This window comes from Gossypium arboreum, chromosome 3 (assembly GCF_025698485.1).
Source record: "Gossypium arboreum isolate Shixiya-1 chromosome 3, ASM2569848v2, whole genome shotgun sequence".
Classification (NCBI taxonomy): Eukaryota; Viridiplantae; Streptophyta; class Magnoliopsida; order Malvales; family Malvaceae; genus Gossypium; species Gossypium arboreum.
The window spans coordinates 31,813,492-31,829,929 of record NC_069072.1 but is presented as its reverse complement, the minus strand read 5'-3'; positions in this window follow the sequence as shown (position 1 = coordinate 31,829,929).

Here is a 16,438-nt window from a genome sequence, read left to right as displayed (position 1 = left end):
AGTAAGACACATGCTTATAAATAGCTAAGCATGGGTAGCCACCATAATATGTATTTTTCTTGATTTTTTTATTATTAAAATATTCTAAGGGTGATTTTCTTACAAGATTAGTTTATTATTTCTTTCTTGATAGAATTTTTGCTTTAATTCTTCAAGATTGTAGAGGTTGTCTAATTCAAGTCTACTAGAGGTTGATTAAAGGCTAATATGGTTTTTTGTTGGTGTAAGTTCACCAAAGGAGGCTGATTATCTATTCCACTATTTGTCGTCAACACCAATCATCTTCTTTTTTCTTTTCATCAATCCATCTATCATCTGTTTTTTCTTTTCTTTAGTTCTTCAATTATTTATTTTTCATTATTTCATCATTTAATTCTTGTTGAAAATGTTCAAATTTGAATTCAAGAACTTTGGTCTAAAAGCTACTCTTGCAAGAAGTTACTTAGGTTGCAAAAAGATGTCATAAGCTTCAAGTTGATTGTTTGAGAACTTAAAATTCAATCTCGAGCTTCCGCATTACATTTCTAAATCATCACTAACAAAACAAAACATGCAAAGAAAAAGGAAAGCCTGAAAAATATGAAAAGAACATTGGGATTTTGGTATTGAACTCACCTTATTGTGATTTGCCATGTTAGGTAATCTTTACCAAATTATTTAATTGAAATGTTATTTTAAAAATTGAGGTAAATTTACCGTTTTAATACATTTGAACTTACTAAGCATTTGAAATGCTTACTTAGTGTTTTCCCTCCTCTGTAGATAGTCAGTTGGGGAACTTGTCAACTGGATTTCATGAAGCTCACACTATCCCTCTATCAATCGGTAGAATTTTATTCGTTTAATCTTGGTATTATGGCATGTGTTGTTTATGTGTTAATTTTGTGATAAAGGGTTAGTTTGAACCTTGATCAATGTTTGAGTTTGAATCTAATGATCATATATGTGTTAAGATATGTTTTGGCAATATAGTAAACTTATATATGTGGTGTAGCATGAATTGGTTATATGTGAGGCCAAATGAGTAGTGTTTAATGACAAGTTTTGAATGGTTAAAATGATGTACTTGAATGTATGATTGGTTGTTGGATGAAATTGGTATGTTTGAATGAGGAATGGTGCCAAATTGTGGCATATAGACTTGGTTGATTCATTTGATTGGATAAATGGATGTTTGGATTTGTTTAATGCAGGTTTACAATGTGTTTAAAGGCATCAAATGTGTATGTTTTTGGTTTAGGCATGAAAAGGGACTAAAAGTGGGAGTTTTGACATTTTTGGCTTTAAGGCATCGATACCCTGGTGAAGGTATCAATACTTAGAATATTTCAATCAACTTTCAAACACACAGAACGCCAAAATGGAATCAATACTGGATTAAAGTATCAATACTCTAGATCAGGGTATCGATACACTTGGATTTTGCTCAGTTTTTATAAAAGAAACAAAATCTCAAAACGATGTCGATATTAGAATTTGAGTATCGGTACCATAATTCACGTCTCGATACTTGTTGATTTTAAGATGAATTTTCCAAACATCGAAACTAAAAATGGTATTAATACCTTTTCAGGGGTGTTAATACTTATTTTAAGAACTTTGAAAACCTGAAAATTTGACCCTATTTCATGTTCGGTTTAGCTTACGAGCTTTCATAAATTCGATTAATTTTCGAAAAAAGTTTATTCACCATATAATGATTGTAATTATGAGACATGTGAATGTTTAAATGATTTAAGTTCAATATTCTGATGATAATTATTCCAGTAACTGTTGCAACATTCCGTAACTTGGACTTGATGATCGGGTTGGGTGAGGGGTGTTACATTATCCATATAGGGGATCTTCTAGTTGGGAAGATCTATTGACTTAAGATGAAGAGAAAGGTTTATCTATTTTATTTAGTTATTAAGTTAAACCAATGATTCATTATTAGAGTAGATAACAACAATCATTTCATCCAACATGCGTATTTTTTATTTTCCAATGGATTTACATTTTCATTAATGGAAATTTTTTGATGTATTGATCATAATTGTTCGTTATTCAAGAATTCTTGTTTAGGCTGTTCATACCATAATGTTTTGATGGGAAAAGTAATTTCACTTTACTATAATGTGACTATAAGATCTTTTGGTACAACAAGGCCTTTGTGATGCTTTGGATCAAACAAAGCCTAACAAGATTAAAGAAAGAGAGTGGTAGTTATGTTAGGAAAGTTGTAAGCAGAATCATGTTAGCTTTTACTCTTATAGTTAAGTATAATGTGTTAAATGAGAAAACACCTACTAGGATCTGAAAAAAAAATTTGGAGGAGATTTATATGTCAAAATCACTAACCGATCATCTATGCTTGAAGATGGACTTATATATTTTTGAATGGACTAAAAAGATAATCTAGATATTATATTAATGGTTTTAAACAACTAGTTTATTTTCTATTGAATATAGGAGAGGAATCAAGTGATAAAGGGCAAGAAATTACTTTATTAGTTCAATGCAACAACCTTATAGATCATTGGTGAGAACATTGTTAATTGGAAAAAAATACCATCAATTTGATTTAAACGTTGCGAGGATTCTTACAAAGGCAAATTTATGCTTCTTTTGAAGTACCAGAGTTGCTTTAAGGTTTGCATTAAGTGAATGTGAATAGCATCCATGTTTATCCCCAACATACCATGCATAGATGTTGATGCTTCTATAAAAAATTTCTTATCTTAGGGATTAAGTGCTTTTCTTATACCTGTTGTGAGGTTGGGGTCATGTTAACTAAGCTAGAGTGGCTCTACTTCACTAGCTAGTTGTGCTTCGAGTTGTACATTTTGTAACAATCTGATTTTCAGTGATTGTAACCTCCCTAACTTGACCTCGACGTTATGGTCGAATTGTGAAGGCTACATTGGCCACCGAAATGGCCTAATAAGAAAAAAAAAACAATTAAATTCTTAGAAACTTCCTTTTAAAAACATTTTCTTATTTTTCGAAAAAACAATAATGGGCTTCTCTTAGTTTTATAAAAACATTAACTTATGCCAATCTATTTAAAATCTAGTTGTAAAAGTTTTTATTACTTTTAAAAACATTTTTATTTTTAATGTACTTTCTAGATATTCAAGTACAGATTTGTAGCAGAAAAAATGATGACATTAGTTTATTATTAAAAAAAAAACATTTTTACATGCTTATAATCACCAATGTGTAGGGTAGTTCAATTGTTTAATTTTACCAGTTTTAACGATAATGCATGCAAAATATAAAAAAAAAACCCAGAATATCGAACCCATGCCACAATCTGTATAAAAATCTTTATAGTCCCAAATAGTAATTATAATTTTAAACTCAAAATCTGAGACAAGACCTCCAACATGCTGAGTCCAATCCTATGATTAAAGGATATTTGTAAAAGTAAATTAAAGGGGTGAGCTTGAAAGCTCAATGTAAGTCTTATTCATAAAAAATCAGTATACCAAAGATTTTAAAAGCATGCAAGTAAACAGAGATAATAGTAATCAGTGTCACAAATCACAGTGTTTCAGAATATATAGAACCACAGAGTTCTCAAAATGTATGTACTTGTCCATGAATGTTAGTGCAATTTCTTACCCATCCATCCGTTACACACTATGAGTTTTCCAGAACTCATCCATCCGTACACACCATAATAGTAAGAGTCGTAGCTCATTATGGATAAACTAGTAGTAATAGTAAATATTTGTAGATAAATTGCCAGTAATTTACGTTCAACCCTTGAAGACATCCTAAAGAAGAGTATACTGACTTCTTTGTCGCGACACAAGGTCTTGATGGGTTGCGACATCGACTCTGGATGAGAATTAATACGAGTGAAGGGGAGTTTTGGTCTGCACAATCCACCTTAAAGCTCGAAAACGCCAACTAACCTAGGTTTAAGGACAACGACCACCTTTAATATATAAATAGGCTCATTTGGCACATGTTATGGACACTAGTTACTAAGCTTAGAATTTCTCTTTAATTTTAGTTTAAGTTTTTCCTTCCTTAGGTTTTAGATTTATTTTCAGTTTGTTCTTTGATTTATTCCGAGAAATCTGATTTGTGGATGCAATCAAACCTTGTGGATTCAACTTTCATTCCTAATACAAATCAGGCTTTTTCTTAAACTTTATACTTTCGATTCAATTATCATGTCTATGCTTTATATCAATTTTGTTTTGTTTATGAGAACCATGAGGAACTAATCCTTCTATGGGGGATTAACGAGTGGATATATGACCTATTAACTGTTTTGTAGGGTTACTCAACGGATTAACTGTTTGGAAAAACAAGAACCTAAACCCTAGGCTTGACAACCCTAGGAAGTTATCAAGATGGGAATTAACCTAAAATTGGTATTGCCTATCCGTGAACACCTTAACCCTAAATCGGTTTGGCTAATCCATGACTTTTTAGCTCATTTTAAGCCATTAAAACTCAATATTCTTTCAAATATTTTATGGTTTTATGAATATTAATTTAAAGGTCAAATGTAATTCTAAAACTAGAAATTTCGTTTCATGAAAAAGCATAACCAAAAGCCTAAGATATTGGGGCTCAAAACATTGAAAATTGTCACAACTTGCCTAGAATTTCTATGTTCTATATTTCAAGTAGGCTACTTTGGGAGCTTAATTCTTTTAACACATAACTTAATTTGGCTAGAAAGACATACCAATAAAAAAAACTACATTTTATGCAAGATGAATCATCTAAAGATCGACAAGAATGGGTAACAATAGATCGTTTTAAAAAGCCTTAAATTTAGTTACCCATATATGTTGAAAGTTTTAAGTTTAAGGTTTCGACTTAGGTTTTAGTTTAAGGTGTTTGGGGTTTTAGATTTGATTTTTTTTTACAGTTTTGATTTCAATGTCAAATTTCATTTTGGTTTGGGGTTTTGATTTCAAGTTATTTCGATTGTGCATTAACCTCTTGTGTAACTAACCTAGTGTGGTAATTCTACAATTTTGAAATACATATAAATATGAAAATTCTAAAAAAATTAAAAATTAATTTAATATGTTTTAACCTTTAATAAAACCTAATTTGGCCAAAAATAATATTAAAATGAGTTAAAATAAAAAAAAATTGTATTCTATATTTCAAAATTTTCATGACTTTTTGGCTCATTTTAAGCCATCAAAACTCTATGCTTTTTCAAATATTTTATTATTTTAAGAATATAAATTTAAAGATCAAATGTAATTCTAAAGCTAGAAATTTCGTTTCATGAAAAAGCGTAACCAAAAGACCAAGATATTAGGGCTCAAAACATTGATAATCATCACAACTTGCTCAGAATATCGAAGTTTTCTATTTCAAGTAGGCTATTTTGGAAGCATAGTTCTTTTAACACATAACACAATTTGGCTATAAAAACATACCAACGAAAAGATTGCCTTTTATACAAGATGAATCATCTAAAGCTTGACTAGAATGGGCAACAATAGATGGTTTTAAAAAGCCTTAAATTTAGTTACCCAAATATGTTGGAAACTTTAAGTTTAGGGTTTCAACTTGAATTTTAGTTCAAATTTTTAGTTTGGGGTTTTAGATTTGATTTTGCTCTGTCAGATTTTGTTTTGGTTTTGGGTTTCTATTCCAAGCCATTTCGGTTGTGCAATAACCTCCAAAATAACTAATCTTGTGTTGTAATTTTACAATTTTGAAATACTTATAAATATACAAATTATAAAAAATTTTGAAAATAAATTTAATATGATGTTAAGCTTTAATAAAACTTAATTTGGCCAAAAAAATATTAAAATGAAATAAAATAAAAAATTTTTGTAATCTATATTTTAAAATTTCCATGACTTTTTGTCTCATTTTAAGACTTAATAGATATATTTTTGTATTTTTAAACTAAAAGATGAAATAATATTGAGATCGCAAATTTGAATAAAAGGATAATATATATATATATATATATAGGCCATTTTACCTAAAAAGGCCTTTTAAAAAATTTAATTATGGAAATGGGCCGTTTTATTGGATTATTTATCGGATTAGGCCGTTTTCCATGGAAACCTATCCACAAAAGTGCATTTCAAAGTACGTGTCAGCAAAACGCTTCCCTGGGGGAGTGTTTTGTCCACATCAGCACAAAACGCATCCTTGAGGGCGCACTTTGCTAACGTGGATAAAACGCTCCCCTAGGGAAGCGTTTTGCCCCTTTTTAGGGTGAGGGTTTTTTATTATTTAATTGATTTAGGGTTAGGGTTTTTAAGTTAGGATTTTAGGGTTTAAGGGTTTTAAGAAAAAAATTAATTGAATTGGGGTATAAATTAACTATTAATTTTAAATACTAAATATTAAATTAAAGTTTAGGGTATTGGGGTTAATTGATTAAATTAGGGATTGATTTAGGGCTTAGGGTTAATTGATTAAATTTAGGGTTAATAGATACATAATGGTTTAAACATACTATTTTAATATTTTATTTCTTATAATATTTTAGTAAAAAACCCTTAATAACTCTTAACGTGTAAACAACAACTTGGTAATTCGATTACTTTAGCGTTTAGGTTTTTTTTCCCTTATCAATGGTTTAGATCATTTTATTTTTGATCCACCGGCTAAGTCTCATTTCTGATTTTTTTAATTATTAATTTCCAATATACATACACGAAAAAAAAATTCTCAAAGATAACAAGATTGCAGCATATATACATACTGGCGCTATGCTAAGTTTAGGGTTTCGAGAAAAAAATAATTAAATTAGGATTTAGGATTTTAGGGTTAATTCATTAAATTAACTATTAATTTTAAATATTAAATACTAAATTAGAGTTTAGGGTATTAGGGTTAATTTATAAAATTAGGGTTTAGTTTTTTTAAATAAATTTGTGTTTAGGGTATTAGAAAAAACATATAAGCAATATAATTTTTTTGTCTTAGAGTTTAGGGTTTAGGGTTTTTGCAAGAATAATTCTGAGTAGACGTTTCTGAACAAATAGTGTCGAAAAACGCTTCAAGCAGGATGCAATGTCAGTAAAATTTCTAGAAAAAGCTCCCACATGGACGCTATTTTACTACAGTAGTTCGTTTGAAAAATAATTCTGAGTAGATGTTTCTGAACAAATAGTGTCGAAAACGCTTCAAGCAGGATGCACTGTCAGTAAAATTTTTGGAAAAAGCTCTTACGTGAATGCTCTTTTGCTACAGTAGTTCATAGAAAAATAATTATGAGTAGACATTTCTGAACAAATAGTGTCGAAAACGCTTCAAGCAAGATGCATTGTCAGCAAAATTTCAGAAAAAAGCTTCCATGTGGACGCTCTTTTGCTATAGTAGTTCGTAGAAAAATAATTCTGAGTAGACGTTTCTGAACAAATAGTGTCGAAAACACTTTAAGCAGAATGCACTATCAGTAAAATTTCAGAAAAAAGCTCCCACGTGGACTCTCTTTTGCTACAGTACTTCGTAGAAAAATGAGGCTATAAATGAGCCAAATTTTATTCTCAGATTGTATAACTTACAACAAAAAAAAATTAGAGAGGCTAAGAAGAAAAGAAATTGAAGATGAGTGAACGCATTAGTGCTGTTATTTACTATGATCGTGAGGTCTGTAACACTGAGAACGGTGTTGTTTTTTATCGGAGAACACAGCGAGACTGGTTTTTAACCAGAACATAGATTTGATAGAACTTCGTAAAAGAATTAGGCGTAAAATCTTCGGAACAACGCCAATGAAAGTTTTGTCTATTAAGTATTGATTTTGTGCTTCAGTTGATCCTGTGACATATGAGTCATTCGACATCAAAGGCGCTCGTAGCTTAGAGGCAATGGTGCAAACTCATCTCGCTAGTGGATCACCCTATCTTGAGTTATATGTACAATTTTCATCGCCAAATGATGCATTTGCAGCTTCAACATTTATTGCTAGTCGAGAGGATTACACGATCCCTGCCCGACACTCTGTTAGTGGGTGACAAAACACGGAAGCGCCCGTGTTTAGTAGCAGTATGGAATACCCAACCCCTACACGACACTCCATTAGTGGATGGGACATACACCTCAGTAGGTCGATGTTTGATGCTAGAAATACGTACTGGAGAATGCCATCAACTTCTAGTAGTTGGCAATCCACATTTGATTGGAGACGTTATGAAACGTCTATAAGGAGGGATGACGTACTCCCTACGACATGCACCGGCGAGTGGACCTTCTACGTTGCACATGATGATGGGTCAGATAATGAGTCCAATGCGGATCCACCTTGAGAGGCCGGCCCCGATGGTGTAGAAGTTGCATTAATTTCTGAACCAGAGCCTGTTCCAACCATACCTGAAGATGTTGAAGGGGGTTCAGATGATGAAGAAAAAGATAAGCAATTCAGGGCGTACTTGCCTCCAGCCCACATGCATAATGTCAATTTATCTCAAGATGATGTGTTGGAGTTTCTAGATCTACCACACAAAAGGCGTGACCATACAAGTTCCTCATTGGATTCAAGTGAATTGGAAGTTGGTAAGGAGTTTTCCAATAAAGATAGTTTTCTAGTTTTCTTGGTGCATTAAAACAACATAGCATCATGAACGGGGTTAACTACAACATGGTTAAATCTAAATCCAATAAGTTTGAGGCCAAGTGTGCAGTGCAAGATGATACATGTTCATAGAAAATCATGGCCTTGTTGAGGAAAAAGACAAGCTTGTGGGAGATAAAAAAGTACAAAGGTCCATATACATATGTTGTCGGTACAATATCATTAACTGTTTAGAGTTTTTTAATAGTACTGTTGCATTTTTTTAACATACTTCGTTGACAGGTGTTTTGGAAGATCATCCCAAGATGAGTTCAGATATGTTAGCTACCTTAATATTATTGACAGTGAAGGCCGATACCAGAACTTCAGTACCGATCTTAATTGCCAATATTCGTAGCCAGTTGAGGTACACGTCTTCTTATCGCAAGGCTTGGATAGCTAAGCAGAAGGCGTTGGAAAAGATTCATGGTGGGTGGGACACTTCATATAATGAAGTTTGGCAGTGGTGTCAGGTGCTGGAGAGATATGTCCCAGGTTGGGTAACAGACCTTGAAACGGAACCTTCATACTACAACAATCGATTACTCCGTGAATGCCAAGTATTTAAGCATCTGTTCTGGAGCTGTAAGCAATGTCGAAACGCATTTCTATATTGCAAGTCATTGGTACAAATTGACGATACCTTTATGTACGGTGATATACCTATCGATTATTACTAGCTGTGACATAGGATGACATTGGGAGAATCCTTCCAATTGCGTTTGCAATAACACTGGGGGAGTCAGCTGATGACTGGGAGTTCTTTCTTTTTAGGTTAAGGAGGCATGTATGCCCCTAACCTAATATCTGCGTCATATCAGATCGGGGCACCGGAATACTAGCCGTAATTGAGCGACAGGGAAGTCTGTGGCATTGTACACACCATTGATATTGCCTAAGGCACGTTGCGTCCAACTACTACGGGCAATTTCAATTTACAAGTGAAAAATGACAAGTGACCAACATGGGTATTTAATATCTATTAATGTAATTTTGTTTGTAATATTGAATTTATTTTAAATGGAAAAGTGGTATGTAATTTTCGCTATCAACTTATATTGGCAGGGTATGAGATAAGTAAGGACCGCTTTCATAAGATGTTACCGGTTTTGCATTCAGCTAACGAAGAAGACGCACACCACCTCTGTAACATATCTTTCGAATAGTGGACACAAGCATACTACGGTGGCCTACGATATGGTCATATGACCTCAAACCTGGCTGAATGAATAAATTCTGTCCTAAAAGGAACACGTCATTTGTTGATAACATCAGTTGTTTGAGAGACATATTTTCATTTAGCGGCACTATTTCTAAAGCGAGCAGCTAGTTATAAAGGCCAAATGCAAGGAGGCCGTGTATGGTGCGCAAAGGTATTGCAAGAAATTAACAAGGCGAAGGTGCCAGTGAACACCATGCACACAGTCTGTCATGATCGAGACAGCCTATGGTCTCGTGTGACGGAGTTTGACAGACCGCACGAAGGTATTATTGGCGGGAAATATCGTGTACACTTGAGAAATAAGACTTGTGACTGTGAGAGGTTTGACGTATTTTGTTATCCATGCGCTCATGTAATTACAGCTTGTTAGAATCTCCGTCTAGATCTCATGAGCTATGTCGACGAAGTGTACAAACTAGAAACCATGTACAATGTGTGGAGACACGTATTCCAACCTGTCCCAGATGAACGTAAGTGGCCGCCTGTATCGCTTACTCCGTTTAAGCTATTACCGAATAGAGAATTACATCGCAAACCAAAGGGTTGACCTTGCTCGACTAGAATACATACCAATATGGATATCTGAGAAACAACCAATCATCAGAAGTTGTGCGGATGGTGTAGGAACCCAGGCCATACAAGTAGATCATGTCCAAATCGAAATAGTTGATAGTTCTCGTAAAAAATTATGTTGTATTATTTATATTTTATTAAATGAAACTATGTTGTATTACAATTATCTTATTCAAAAGAAATTTTATTTTTATTAAATGAAACAATATAAAAAAGTTTGTACAAATATATTAAAAAAATCAATGTCCATGGCGGTCGAAATCAGTGCCACATAAGGGTCGTCGACGGGTCCGTGCTGGATTCCTCTTTCGATCAGCTTCCGGTGGGGGTTGTGGTTCTTCTGGTAGGGGATCTAGTTGTGGGTGTTGGGAGGGTAACCACCTTGATAGAAGAATGGCTGTGGCGGTGTTTACATCACCCATGGCGGAGGTGTTTGAATCCCGTAAGGTGATGGGGATTGGTAGAAAGAAGAGCTCCCTGATGGCGCCTCGTGCGATCCTTCATGAAAAGACGACCTATAGATCTGAGGTTGACTCAGCATAATCGGGAACAAAGATGAACCGAGCCATGTATTCCAACCTGCCATAGGACTAAGAAAAGGAAACATATAAGAGCTAGGATACATATAAGGGCTAGGATACGCACCTAGCATAATCTGAAACGGCTGTGATGTGGGTGTCGTCGGTTGAACTGTTGGGCCTGGTGATTGTGTGGGCGCTGTTGATAGGCTTGCATCGTTGTCCCTTCTTCTTGGATTTAAAGGGCCCTGTCATTCCCTTTGGGCATGAATTTGTCGTCGCCTCTCCTCTTCCGACAATAAATATGGTTTGCCATGGATTCTAAACCATGGCATGTATTTTGATACGTACGCTAACTCTTGAACGATGATCGGTTCCCGAGTAATTATATAATCATATCAATTTTCCCACATTTTGATATAGTGTGACCAGAATTTCGGCCAATCCATATGTAGTTACCGTAAGTCGACTTTGTACTCATCATCAAACACCTCGGGTGCCACGGGAATCAGTTGTCAGAATCCAAATTGCCGCAATACTCTATCTGACTGGTGCATCTCCATGGTAGCATAGTTCACCAATGGAACCTTCACATGCCAAACGTTTGGATTTTGAAGGAATTCATGCGAAATTACTGTCCGAATTGCCGAATCCTCGTATGGTGTCCATTGAAACTATATGAGCATAATAAAAATATTACTTATATACATAATACTAAATACTAAATATGAAACAACTATTTTATTATGTATATATATTTTATTTAATAATTACTTCTGCTTTCGATTGTTGGTCTAATAAAAGCCGTATATCTTCGAGAGAGGTAGGTATTCTGACATAACTCACCGAATGGTCCACCTAATTAAATAAATTTTTAGCATACAATTATATTCTAAATCTATGTAATAATTGTACAATCTAATATAAAATTTACCTCGTTATGAGTGGAAATGTATATGGGTGGTCCACTCGAGGACGTAAAAATGGAAAGCGAAACCATGCCCATGATTGCAGTAGTGATAGGCAACCTCCTATTTTGGCTTTGTTCAGTCACGTCGCCCTGTATATTTCCTTGTACAATGTTGCCAACACGGCAGACCCCCAAGTCAATTTGCCGGCTGCTCTAAAATCTATGAGTTTCAGTAACCATCTCAGATGTACGAGGTTTCGTGACAAGTCCAGCATCAGATAACCTCCAATCATCTCAAGAATGTATGCCCGAGCATATCGTATTCTTTCGAGTTCAGTCAAATCATTATCCGGCTCTGGGAATGTGTCTCGTAACCATCCCATCTCGATCCGACCTCCGTTAATATTATCCGATATAGCACCCAAAAGCTCGTAGCATATGGCTCCTAAATCAGTAGATGATACGGACCCGGTAACTGCATACCTATCCATTGGCAATCCCATTTGCAAATGCACGTCTTCCAGAGTGATAGTACACTCTCCACATGGAAGATGAAAAGTGTGCGTCTCGGGTCTCCACCTCTCTATCAATGCACTGATTAGTTTCAGGTCCAACTTCCACCCCCGACCTATCGTGGCCACATGCCAAAATCCCGCTTCCCGCAAGTAATTCTCGGTTAACGGCGATGGAGGACCAAATATATTACAGATGTAGCATTGCAACACCTGATCTATAGACTATTATAAAAATTTATAAAACAAAAATTAATTAAAATTGCAGAAATTACTTAATGCAAACATCATAAATGAAAAAAAATCAAGCAGCATTGACATTGTAATTATAATTGCATAAATGAATAAAATACCAAATAGTATTGCAAATTTAATTAAATTTGCATAAATTAAAAAAATATCGAATAGTATTGAAAATTTAAAATTATCACTTACCATTTTCATTTGATCAACGGAGATGTGCTTATTATCGAGACGGATTAATTCTCTAGCCATTGCTAACACCATTGGATTTTTTTAATTTAAAAAATTTAAATTCAAAAAAATTTTAAACAAACAAATTTGATAGAAATTTGATAGAATTTTGAGAAAATTTCAATGAAATTTGATAGATTTTTGAAGGGAATTGTAACACCCTTACCGTTACGTCATAGGAGCAGATACAAGGTATTACCGAACATAACATATACCAAGATAGAAATATGTCATCCCATTTGATAATGCATCGTATAACATATATCTTGAACAATATTAGCCAACTTTTATGGCTTGTACAAAGTAACTGGTCGAAATCTTGTAACTAATATTTTAAACCTAGACAAATATGACACATAACAAAATAATTTTTGCCTACTATACATGCCATAATTCAAAACATTTAGTTCAAATACCCCAAAGTATGATAGTGCGGGTAGATCTTCACGATCCTTGACTCTGAGCAAGTGGAGAACACTATAAGACAAAAGAGAGAAAGCGAAGTAAGCTTATAGCTTAGTAAGTAGTATGTAAATACTAATTTAAGAATCTAACATGTTTACACAACAATTCAAGTATGTCTACTTTAACTTCACTACTTATTCCACTTGATTAAGCTGTCTCTGCTGTGTCATATTCACTAAATAAATCATAACTCGAGTTAAAAACTCGAAATTCATATCCGTAAAATTTCCTGAATCTAGACTCATAAAGCTTATTGCTAAATTTTTTTATAATTTTTGGTTTAGCAGATTAGTACAGTTTATTAGTTAAAGTTTCCCTGTTACACAGCTCGACTGGCCTGACCTCTGTCCACTACGAATTGAATTTCTCTCAGTACATAACTCAAACAACCCTGAAGTCTGTTGTATTTAAAACTAGTCTCAATAAGGAATTTAGGCATGTAAACTATATTTCTTAGTTTGCTTTGTACAATTTTTAATGATTTTTCAAAGTGGAAACAGGGGATCACGTATTCATCCTGAGCAAGTCAGTTACAATTGTAAATATCTCAAAATATAGAATTCCTTTGCTTGCCCTGCTTCTTTTATATGAAAGTAGACTCATTAAGCTTTAATTTCACATCTCATTCAACCTCTAATTATATTCCTCCTATTTTGGTGATTTTTCAAAATCACGTCACTGCTGCCATCTAAAACAGTTTTAATACTAATTTCACTCTTTCACACATTCTTTATGCTAACCTCATTTTATCGTATATATGTATATGCCACAATTCATTTTCACCACATTTCATTCACTATAAGTGTAGGTCCAAACCACAATGTCACCACAAAACCATCCCGTTGAACAATTCGGATCAATCCTCGATATTTAACGGTTTCAAAGACACTGACCCCACCATCATACTTCATTTAGTTCGGCTCTCTTGTACACATGGGGAACACTTAGTACCACTCATGCGACCTAGCCGATTTGTCTCGTAGCTCTCTTGTCTACATGGTGTCCTTCACTTGGAATCACGCATGCGACCTAGCTACATTTATCTTTCACGTAGCTCTCTTGTCTACATGGTGTCCTTCACTTGGAATCACGCATGCGACCTAGCTACATTTATCTTTCACGTAGCTCTCTTGTCTACATGGGATACATCTCGTATCACGCATGTGACCTAGCTACTACAGGGTGTCTCGTAGCTTTCTTGTACACATGATGTGCACTCGGCATCATACATGTGACCTAGCTACGCTCCTCTATTTCATTCGATCTCTCCAGAATGTTCAACAGGATCTCTCTCTGTATTTATTTCCATTCTTCCCATAGTCAATTTATATTTTAACATCAGCTAGTATATTTATATAATAGGCTGAAATATAAGAATGTACATGAAATTATTGTAATATTTACATACAACTTACCTTGGTGCAAAATATGGAAATTTTGCAATTTAGTCCAAAACTTTTTCTTTCCCCGTTCGAGGTCGGTTCCGCCTTTCTTGATCTATAATAACACATTTAGCTCATTTAATACTCATACTATTTATTTCAATCCAAAAATCACATTGTAGAAAAATTACATTTTGCCCCTAACTTTTACAAAATTACAATTTTGCCCCTAGGCTCGGAATTTAATTTCAGCCCTTATTCTTATGTTTTATGATATGCTGAACATTTTCTCTTCTACAACAACATCAAATTCCCACTCTATCATATAGTTATGAACATTAGGTATTTTTACTGGATTATCTTGCTTTTACTCGTTTTCACTTAAAACCGAGTAGCACAAATTATTTAACACAATTTAAAACCTCATATTCTATCATAAAACATCAAAATACACAAATTTCACCTATGGGTATTTTTCCAAATATGAACCCTAGGTTAAATTATTACTAGCATAAGCTTAATCGAGCTTCAGGGATTCCAAAAACGTAAAGAACATTAAAAACGGGGCTTAGAATCACTTACTATGGAGCTTGAAAGTTGAAGAATCCCTAGCTATGGAGAGAGTGAAGTTTCGGCAGCAACTAAATGGGGAAGATGACTATTTTGTGTTATTTTTCCCATTTTATTTCATTTAATATCAAAATGACCAAAATACCCTTACTACTAAACTTTCCAAAAATTCCTTCCATGTCCTAAATTTGTCCATGAACTTAAAATTGGTAGAATTGCTATTTAAGACCTCCTAATAAATATTTCAAAACAATTTCATACTAAAATTTCTAGTACATAAATTTTGCAACTTATTCGATTTAGTCCCTACTTTCAATTTAAACATTTTAGGCATAGAATTTCATCACGAAATTTTCACACAATCATGCAATCATATCATAAACCCCAAAATATTTATAAAACAATTATTTCTATCTCGGATTTGTGGTCACGAAACCACTATTCCGATTAGGCCCTAATTCGGGTTGTCACAATTCTCCCCCCCTTTAGAGATTTTCATCCCCGAAAATCTTACCGGTAAAGAGGTTTGGGTACTGTTTCCTCATAGCTTCCTCAGGTTCCCACGTAGCCTCTTCTATCCCATGTCTGTGCCACAATACTTTCACTAAGGCTATACTTTTGTTTCTTAACTGTTTAACTTCTCGAGCCAAAATCTTTATTGGTTCCTCCTCATAGGTCATATCCAATCGAATCTCAATTTACATTGGGAAATCACATGTGAAGGATCGAGCGATAACGTCATAACATTGATACATGAAACACGTTATGAATCTTTTCTAACTCTGCCGGTAAGGCCAACCGATATGCCATCTTGGTCCAATTCTCTCGAGAATCTCAAACGGCCCAATAAAACGGACTCAACTTGCCTTTTCGACTAAATCTCGAATCTTTTCCATGGTGACACCTTCAAGAACACTTTATCACCCACTTGAAATTCAATCTCTTTTCTTTTAAATCGCATATGACTTTTGTCGATCTGAAGCAGCTTTCAAGCAATCCCGAATTACTTTTATTTTCTCTTCGGTTTCTTTAACTAGATCAACTCCGTGAATCTGTTTCTCACTAAGCTCGGTCCAATATAAAGGAGTACGACACTTACGACCATATAAGGCTTCGTACGGTGCCATTTGTATACTTGATTGATAAGCTGTTATTGTAGGCAAACTCAATCAAAGATAGATATTTCTCCCAACTACCTCCAAATTCTAAAACACAGACATCTAAGCATATCTTGAGTACCTGGATTACTCTTTCCGTTTGACCA